Source organism: Peromyscus eremicus, chromosome 18, assembly GCF_949786415.1.
Source record: "Peromyscus eremicus chromosome 18, PerEre_H2_v1, whole genome shotgun sequence".
NCBI classification, from domain to species: Eukaryota; Metazoa; Chordata; class Mammalia; order Rodentia; family Cricetidae; genus Peromyscus; species Peromyscus eremicus.
Genome location: NC_081434.1, coordinates 39,281,388 through 39,290,333, shown reverse-complemented (window position 1 = coordinate 39,290,333; position 8,946 = coordinate 39,281,388). Strand labels below are relative to the sequence as shown.

General features: G+C 44.4%; 1 long non-coding RNA gene across 4 annotated transcripts; it reads left to right on the top strand.

The window, feature by feature from the left end:
* Positions 1-2,102: 2,102 nt before the first annotated feature.
* On the top strand, positions 2,103-8,577 carry LOC131894951 (uncharacterized). 4 transcript variants are annotated; one of them, XR_009375062.1, is made up of 5 exons: positions 2,112-2,159; positions 4,102-4,197; positions 5,464-5,603; positions 8,155-8,263; positions 8,332-8,577. It is a non-coding gene; the product is annotated as an uncharacterized LOC131894951 (long non-coding RNA). The 4 variants fall into 4 exon arrangements; XR_009375061.1 differs by having other exon boundaries at positions 4,102-4,202; XR_009375060.1 differs by having other exon boundaries at positions 4,102-4,710.
* Positions 8,578-8,946: the final 369 nt, after the last annotated feature.

Below are 8,946 nucleotides of genomic sequence, written 5' to 3'. Positions count from 1 at the left end.
GAGACTGAGTCATCCACATCAGCAGTCACCATCATCATCACCACTACCTCCATCATCGCTGCATTTATAAACAGGTACAGACCAATCAGTCTACCTTTCCACATTAAATGTCGGCTGTCCAGTTCATTTAGTTAAGCGTTACCGATGCACCTTCCATAGGCATGGGAGACAAAGGTAAGTACGACAAAATTCTAGGCTGCAGAGCTCAGAGCCCTGGCAGACAGGCAGATAGGCACATAGAAAACTAAAATACAGTCAGTGTGGTAAAAGACAAAGGAGACTCGATGTAAAATCACAGAGAAGAAAGCAACATGTAAGCCCAGGACAAGAAAACCTCTACAGAAAACAGGCAAAGACACTTATATTCAACCTGATGCACTTTCTAGACTTAGGGAAGTATCTACACAAAAAAAAGCTCAATAGATACCTATGAAACTGTTAGACAGATGAATCCGGAGGCTAGGTTTTTGCACCATCCGCTCCTGTACTCCCTGCTGCCAACTGCAGCTTCCCACACCCTCTCTTTGACCCCAGGGGAGACCTCCATTTCATTACTCATCCTTTTCACTGCCTGGTCCTTTGTAAACCTCTCAGAAGTCTCCTCTAGTATTGCTCAACAAACAGGTGTCCTGGGCGAAGCAGACCTTTCAGCCATGAGGAAAGATTGCCACTGAGTCTTTCCCACTAATTTTCCACAGGAGGATGTGAAGTACTAAAGCAGGGAGAACAATGTGTGCTACGCGGTCACTCAAAGGGCCCTGTCCCGTCCCACCTGGCCGCTTTCCCTGCACATCTCAGTATGTCTCATCTGTTGAGTTTCACACGAGCTGACACAGACACAGAACACAAACTTCCACCCAAGCCCATAAGGCTGAGCTCAACACATTCCGTGTGTCCTCACCACCTCATCAGAGAGAATGGAGACCTTCCTGGCATCTAGGGAAATGAGACCCCTAAACCGACCCACAGCTGCAAGCAATGTAATGCTGCACTTGGGGCCAGGCCGTGCATCCTGTCCAATCCTCCCTCCCTGCTGCGTCAGCTCCAGCCTCTCCTCTGTTTTCTGCACCCAGATTTTCTTCTCGGCGCTAGACGGCCAACAGCCCGAAAGATCTTCCAAATAAAATTACATTTTCTTCTTTTTTTCATCCCCAGAGCATGGTATGTCCAAACGACGTGCAAACTTCACTCCTCATAAATCAACTCTTTAATTGACAGACAAGAGGGTTTTGTTTAAAGACTCACAAAACTCAAGAATTCATATAGCCCATCTTCTCCAAATGTCGGGATGGTCTATTGTTTTCCCAGGAACTCTGCAACTCCCACAGGCTACAGAAGGGTCAAGTTTCTGCATGCCAATTCTCTCCTCACTTCTCTAGCCTAAGCATACCATAGCATCATTTGGGATTTGTGGTGAAGTCTAATCTGTGTGGCCTCCTTGTATAAGGATGAGATGAGATGTTTGGATGAAATTTTTTTTCTTATACATAGATTGCCCACAATAATACGCAGCGAGCTCTCCAAGCCTGGGAGTTTTTCAGTTTGGGATTTTTTTTTTTTTAGAGCCGAAGAAAAAGAGGATAAAGAAAAATAAAATTTTAAAACACTTGGAGAAGTAGTTTAGGAAGTTCTGGGAGGCATGAGAAGTTATAGTGCAGTGGTTCTCAACCAGTGGGTCGCAACCCCTTGAGGGTTGAACAACCCTTTCGCAGGGGTCACCTAAGACCGTTGGGAAAGACAGCTGTTTACCATACGATTCATAACAGTAGCAAAATTACAGTCATGGACTAGCAATGAAAATAATTTTATGGTTGGGGGTCCCCACCACATGAGGAACTGTATTAAAGGGTCGCAGCATTAGGAAGGTTGAAAACCACTGGTCTAGAGAAAAAAAGAGAGAACTGGGGCAGGAGAAAGAAGGAGACAGCAGGAAAAGTCAGTATCAAGAGGTTCCTAGTCAACCACTTCTCCTCGGTAGCTCTGCTTAGATGCGATTGTAATCTCATATTCGGTCAGCATCTGTGCACTGATTTCTGTAGGGCCGTGAGAGTATGGTGAGATGGAATGTGGGGATGTCGTAAACAAGGGGCTCCCAGTGTCCCAGAGGCTCTGCTCCATCAGAGGAAAGGTAGGGTGTGGCCCTGATTCTGACAGAGCAGGTAAGCCAAGCACATCTTTACCTCCCCGGTCTGCCTTGCATACATATTATATATCCAACCTAATCTAGTCTAATCTAATCTAATACTATATTACATTAGTATATAATTAGTATATATATTACATAATACTAATATATATATATATATATATATATATATATATATATATATATATATATATATAAGTCCAATTCCAATTCCATCTCCCTCTTTGCCTGTGATTCGTTCTCATCCCACTGATCTTCATCCTGATGAATTTGGACAACATCAAGAATAGAAACCTCACTGTGCTCAGAGGTCCCGTCTTAGATATGTATTAGAACCATGTGGGAGGCTTTTTAACAATAGCAAGGCCTGGCCTTCCATGTAGCCCCACTAGAGGAGAAGGAGCCCCGGTGAAAGGGTCTACTGACTCTTGATAATTCTAATGGACGTGCCAGGTTGAGAGCCGCTGTTGCAGCCCAGTGTACAGAAAGCCACTTATGCATGTATTCTAAAGACATTCTGGGGTACCTACAGGGAACCTGGGACTGTTGGGCATTCAGCAGTGAACACAAGATCTTACACATTTTCCACTCAACTGAGAGGAGACAGATAACACAGAAATGATATCACCTAGTTGTAGACAGCGTATGTGTTTTCCAGAATGTAACAAAGGGTGATGTAGTCAGAACTAACTATGTGGGGTCAGGGGAGGCTGCTTCAAGGATGCGACTTTGGAACTGTAAACCGAATCATAAGAGGATCTGGCCATAAGAGCTGGATAAAAAGCAAACCTAGGCCAGGCATAGGAACACAGGCCTTTAATCCCAGCTAAGGAGGCAGACTCAGACCAACCTCTAAATGTGAGCCCAGCTTTGTCTACATAGTGAGTTCTGAGCCAACCAGGGCAACATAGTGATAGTCTGGGAAGAAGAGCGGTGTTGGGAGCAAACCCAGACAGAAGAACAGCAAGTACAATGCGCTAGAGTGCTGGCCAAGAAACTGAGATGCTTCTGGCCCATCTTCTGTGGTGATTTCTGATCTCTCTCTCTTTCTCTCTCTCTCTCTCTCTCTCTCTCTCTCTCTCTCTCTCTCTCTCTCTATCTCTATCTCTATCTCTATCTCTATCTCTATCTCTATCTCTATCTCTCTCTCTCTCTCTTGCTTTGTGTGTGTGAGAGACAGAGACAGAGACAGAGACAGAGACAGAGAGAATGAGAGAGAGAGGAAGGAGGGAAGGGGAGAGAGAGGGAGGAGGGACGGAGCAGAAAGGGAGAGATACAGATGCCCTGTTTGAAGCCGAACACTACACACTACAAAGTCTCTTTTTCTCTGCATGTTGACCAGTTGTGAGTCTCTGTATTAGTCACCACTGCAAAAAAGAAACTTCCCTGGTGACAGTTGAGTATAAAGATAAGCACTTAGAGGAGACTTTAATGCCATGTCCATTTAGCAGAAAAATAGTATTAGGCCCTCTCATGACCTAGCCAGATGCAAGCTGTACTGCCATAAAAAGGGGCAGAAAGATGGTAGTGGATGCTTGTAGTGAAATATTAGTTACTGGATATGGTGGGGCTGTCGCACACATGGAATTACGACAGCTGTGACTGTATATCAAGACTTGCACAAGATCAAGCCGGCCAAATTCCCAGCAGGGACAGGAGTGGGAATAATGAAGACCCACTCCTTGCTGAAGAGCTGTTGGCAATTGCTGGCTGCTGGGGAAGGAAGAGTCGGTTTTCTTCAGGGATTCTGGCCCTGAGAGGCTCCCCATGCCCCAGTGGACGGGCCTCCACCCACGCTTGCACAGGCGACACTGAGTGGACTCAGTGGGTTTACAAAAGAAAGAGCACATGAAGAGGGAATTGGAGCGGGGAGAATGACGGTGTGAATTTGTTCGAATACATTACGTGCATGTATGAAATTCTTAAGAATTTTGTTATTTTATTTCTTTTCTTAGAAAGAGAGACTGAAATGTCAGCATGGCTGGGACGGAGTCCTGAGGGGATGCTGGACTAGTGACACCTGGCTTTCTCCCATTAAACAGCAAAAATATGTGAGGTGTTAGCAACAGTCAGGAAAAAATACCCTAATAAAAATTACAAGTGGTATCCTGATTTATTAGTAGCAAACCTTTCTAATGTACTTCAGTGACCCTGAAAACAGATGATGGCCCTGTGACACCCCAGTGACTTAGCAGTGGAATCCAATCTCTGCACCATGACGCAAACCCGGATTCCAGGCCTGGTCTTTTCTGGGAAGTCCTGGATAGATTTTTCAGAGACACAACTAGGTTCCAGGAATCTTCCGTGATAAAATGCTGAGGCGTTTCCATTTACTCCACTCCAGTCTCCTTACGCAAGAGGCAAAGTTGAAAGTAAAAGTTGAAAATTCTCAGTTGACACCAGAGGAAGAGAAGCACCCATGCCGCTCACTCCGCTCAGCTGGGTGATGAACTACCCACATGGCACCCTCCCAGGCCCGTCTAGCCACTTACATTTTTCAGTATTCTGCAACTCCACACCAGGGATGAAACTAGACAAAATTCTTTTTACTGTTCTCCCAAAAGGTGCTTTGAAAAAAGGAGGCTAAAGATCTTAGCCAGTGTTGGCTTCATTGATGGTTTAAACAATATTTAACCATTCAAGTAATGCATATTTAACTATTCAAGTAATGCATACTGTCTCTTGGAATGCTACTCTTATGCCCAGCAGTCACTATTACCAGCAGACTGCTTCTATAGACCAGTGAGCATGTATGTGCCGTGGGAAAAATTCAGATTGTTTTCCTTTTATCTCCAGCACCATGACAAATGCCACCAATGAGAACTGTAGAAGTATCTGTACTGTAAACATAATAAAGAAAAAGCTCCACATACGTCAACCAGTAGTGGGGATGAGTAAAGGCATTGCAAGGCTCAACATTCAGAATTAGGCAGTTCTGTAGAAGAATGATGTGGTTCTAACTGTACAGTAAAATTCAAGAGATACCTCTGAGTGTATTCACCAGAGTTTCCATAGAAACAAGATAGATGATAGATATATAGACAGAGAGACCGATGATAGATAGGGAGATTTTCTTTTATAAGGAATTTTTTTCATGCACTGATGTAAGTTGAGATGTCCTACAGTCTGCCATTTGCTAGCTAGAGACCCAGAAACTCTAAAGTTTAAGGGTTTAATGGCTGGGGAGCCTATGGCTCCCCTTCAAGTTCATGAGGGCCAGAAGTCCAGAGGGTGAGGGTCAATATTCCAGCCCAGGCTCTCAGGCAGTGTGAATTCAATCTCACTCCACATTTTTGTTTCATTCACACCCTCAACAGATTGTATGATGACCACCCAGAGTTTGAGGGTCATTTGCTTTACTGGGTCCACCACCAATTCAAATGCTAATCTCTTCTGGAAGTATCCTCACAGACATACAGAGAAATAACGCTTAGTTGGATATCTTGGCATGCTTTGGGTGAGTCAAGTTGCCATAAATTTAACCATTCTATTGAGTTACCTTAACTTTTTATGGATGTAATATCTTTATTCTTACAGTCATGCCTTGGAACATGCAGAGGGATGTTGGTTAGCTACAGCAAATTAAGATAACATGGGAACCGGTTTCCCATCCTTTAAGAAAGGTAAACTGGACAGGCACAGAATGAAAGAGAAGATTCAGTTTAGCGAGCCGAGCCCAGCAACCATGAGGATGTAGCAGTCTTGCTGTGATTCACCCAAACGGGTAACTTTCAGGAAGTAAGGGGAGAGGGTGATCTTTAGAAGAAGGTCCACATGGCTTAGAAATCAGTGCGACATGCACAGCCACAGGCAGCCATGTGAGTGGTAGTTGACTTCTGGGAACCGGGCTTTAGGGACGGGTCAGGAGGCCAGGCTTCTGAGAAACACAAGAAAGAACAAGCAAGATCATTAGCCACTATTTTCATTCACTTTCTTATTCATCTATGATTTGTTCATGTGTCACGAGACCCATCAATCCTTAACTATAAGTCCAGCTGGAGAGTACAATTCTTGCTATTGTATCAACACAAAATAATCTATTTACAGAGAATAGCAAGTGCATAAGGAGTCAGAGGGTACTAACTGAAGACTACCTGAGACAGGAGTCCAAGCGGGCTTTACCCAGCAGGCACTGCAGCAGCAACCCGGAAGAAGCAAGAGCTAGAGCCAGATAACTGGATATAAGAGAGGAGTGTTCCAGGAAGACAGGTGATTCTGAAGTGGAGACAGGAAGATTGAACTCGGCTGAAATGACTATGTCTATCAGTCAACCTTCCTTCCTTTCCTTGTGAAGTGATTTTTAAGGAACTACTGTGCCAAGCACTGTGCAAGGACCTGAACTACTGTGCCAAGCAGTGTGCAAGGACCTGAACTGCTGTGCAAAGCACTGTTTTAGGACCTGGGAAAACAAGACAGACAAGTTTCCTGTCCTCATAGAGTTTATAATCTACTCAGGAGAGGAAATTATCAGGCATGACGTGAACATCATCTGTGAAGGTCAATGACATGGAAATGCATAAGGGTTTGAGGAATGAAGAGGGTTACTGTTGTTGGACCCACTAGGGTCAGCCCAGGAGGGTGACACTCCAGGTTAGAGAGGCTGATAGGAGTGAAGTCTTGGAGCTTCTCAGAAATCATGATGAGGAATTTCTATAAATCCAAAACACAGTGGGAAGACAATCAAGTCTTCATGCAGAAGACGGAGTAAGGACAGTGGATACTTTAGACCAGCTTGTATGTTTAAAATCCCACTGTTGTTAACTGTGAGAATGGATTGGACAGAGACAATATGGCATTGGGTTACAGATCCGGATGCTGGTGGGATAGCTCTGGTAGGAGATGCTGATACCTGCATCACAGTAACAGCAGCGGAAGCACAAAGATGGTATAGTAAGAGATAGTTCAGAGATAGATCCCAGGTCTTGTAGATGGATTAAGTGATGAGGAGAGACAGGAAGGCATATTAATCCCCAGGGGTTGTGGGCCAGATGGAAAAGGGAAGTTGCTCTTACCAGAGAACAGCAACTGAGTATCTTTGGAGGACTCAACCTGCACTTTTCTTTTATTCTTTTTTAAAATTTTATAATTAATTTAATTTTACATATCAGCCACGGATTCCCCTGTCCTCCCTCCTCCCACCCCCAGCTTTCCCCCCCTATCCTCCCCCATTCCCACCTCCTCCAAGGCAAGGTCTCCCCTGGGAATTCAGCTCGGCCTACACCTGCCTCCCTTCAGAGAGATAGTACCTTCCACAGTAGCCAACAGGTTTTCCTGTTAGCATACTCTGTTCCTTCTGGATATTTTAAAAATTAATTTCCTTCTTACACTAAAGCTGTATTTTGCATGACTGAGAAAATAACGTGATACAAGTCTTGGTGCACAAGGTGTGATTTGTAAAGTCTACCTGCTGTCCTTGTCCACATCCACTCTGTTACCACCCATCTCACCATTTTTGAATGTCTACTTGTACCACATTGGGATGTGGAAAAAAAAAAAAAAAACCTTAGTAATAGAAAGTGACTGCCCATTTGGCGTGGGACTCCACAGTGTGCTAAACTGTCCTTGTTTAGTGAAATTGTCTAAACTCTGTTGAGCAGACATGTGTGTCTGGCATTAGTTGCCCAATATACTAGAAGCTGAATGATTTGATTATGGCAGATATAGTCTATTGACTACAAATATGTTCCTAAATGTTCCTTCCTTGTGTAATTCTGAACTGTGGGGGTGGGGCAGACATTTGTACTATGTTGGAAGTAGAACTGATGCAGCAGTCATTATGCCTGGACTATGGGTAGAGAGGCCCCAGGCACCATTGCAGCTTGTGCATGTCTTTGATCCACTGCAGCAGACTTTTGCAGCACCTTTGCAGCAGACTTTTATGTGGCCTCAGTGGATCTCTTCCTACACATGGGCCAGGCATACATGCAGTGCCATGGCAAAAGAATTAGATGCAATAGAATACAGACATGGATTTCATTTTGTCTCATTCTTTCTTGCTCCATGCTCAGCTTTTCCTTTGGGACACCTGTCTTGCTCCAGGGACTTTAACAATAGCATCCATTGCAAAAGCAATGATCAGCCACACACTTCTTTGACAGCTCTCCGTTGTGGTTGCTGGTAAGTGGCTTTCAGTTGTGCAATACCTAAGCCCTGTAATCAATCCCTTATTCCACATTACTCTGCAGTTTCTAGGTTACTGTCCAGGCTATGTGGGGAGAAGTGGAGGAGGCAGCTGGTCTTGCGTCTCTCATCACATGTCAGGGGAGCCTGGATCTCTTCACGTGGCAGCAAGAGATTTTAAAATGCAACAAAAGAAGTTGATTCCCAAACCCTACATGTTTTACTTGGGCTAGAACAAATCCCATTGCCAAGTGTAGAAACGATATGACCTGGTCCCACCCAAGGTGGGTGGATAAAGAGGTGTGAAAATATGCAATTATTACTGCAAACAGAATGGGTGACTAATATGACATGGTGATGTTTGCTGACCAGGAATTGGAAGTAGAATGCCATGCCCCAGTAGCCCAAGCCAGGGTCCAGGGGTGAGAACTTAGAAACATCTTTCTCCTCTAGCACTCTGGGATCCCTGCTTCACTCCCATTCTTCTTTGAGTTACCATTTAGACACATGCCTACAAGCGTAAAGCAGTCACAACTCACTCCTTATGTACCCTTCTAGCCTCTGTGCTCATGTTCTGTAAGCCAGATTCTTCATTCCCACCCCATTTGACCCAAACAAAGGACATTCTCACTTCATTGTATTCTTCCTGTCCAGGATCTGTAAGCCACAGATACCTGAAC